We start from the raw sequence: 1,121 nt of genomic DNA on the forward strand, positions 1-1,121 counted from the left end.
GGGGAGGGAAATATATCCTTGGTGGTGGGGTCCGTTTCGAGGTGGCGGAAATGACGATGGATGATACGCTGTATATGGAAGTTGGTGGGGTGGTAGGTGAGGACCAGTGGAGTTCTGTCCTGGTGGCGGTTGGAGGGGCTGGACTCAAGGGCAGAGGAGCGGGAAGTGGAGGATTTGCGCTGGAGGGCATCTTCGACCACGTCGGGGGGGAAATTGTGGTCTTTGAAGAAGGAGGCCATCTGGGTTGTACGGTTTTGGAACTGGTCCTCCTGGGAGCAGATGCGGCAGAGACGAAGGAATTGGGAATATGGGATGGCGTTTTGACAGGGGGGAGGAGGTGTAGTCTAAGTTGCTGTGGGAGTCGGTGGGTTTATAGTAAATGTCCGTGTTGATCCGGTCGCCCGAGATAGAAATGGAAAGTTCTAGGAAGGGGAGGGAGGAGTCTGAGATGGTCCAGGTGAATTTGAGGTCGGGGTGGAAGGTGTTGGTAAAGTGGATGAACTGTTCAACCTCCTCGTGGGAGCACAAGGCAGCGCCGATACAGTCATCGATGTAGCAGAGGAAAATGTGGGGGGGTGGTGCCAGTGTAGCTGGGGAAGATGGACTGTTCCACATATCCTACAAAGAGGCAGGCATAGCTGGGGCCCATGCGGGTGCCCATGGCTACTCCGTTGGTTTGGAGAAAGTGGGAGGATTGGAAAGAGAAGTTGTTCAGGGTGAGGACCAGTTCAGTCAGTCGAAGGAGGGTGTCAGTGGAAGGGTACTGGTTAGTATGGCGGGAAAGGAAGAAGCAGAGGGCTTTGAGTCCTTCGTGATGAGGGACGGAGGTGTACAGGGACTAAATGTCCATGGTGAAGATAAGGCGTTAGGGACCAGGGAAGAGAAAATCATGGAGGAGGTGGAGGGCATGGGTGGTGTCCCGAACATAGGTGGGGAGTTCTTGGACGAAGGGGGACAGGACCGTGTCGAGGTATGCAGAGATGAGTTCGGTGGGGCAGGAGCAGGCTGAGTCAATGGGTCGGCCGGGGCAGTCAGGTTTGTGGATTTTGGGCAGGAGGTAGAAACGGGCGGTGCGGGGTAGTGGGACTATGAGATTGGAGGCGGTGGATGGGAGATCCCCT

This window comes from Chiloscyllium plagiosum, chromosome 15 (assembly GCF_004010195.1).
Source record: "Chiloscyllium plagiosum isolate BGI_BamShark_2017 chromosome 15, ASM401019v2, whole genome shotgun sequence".
NCBI lineage: Eukaryota > Metazoa > Chordata > Chondrichthyes > Orectolobiformes > Hemiscylliidae > Chiloscyllium > Chiloscyllium plagiosum.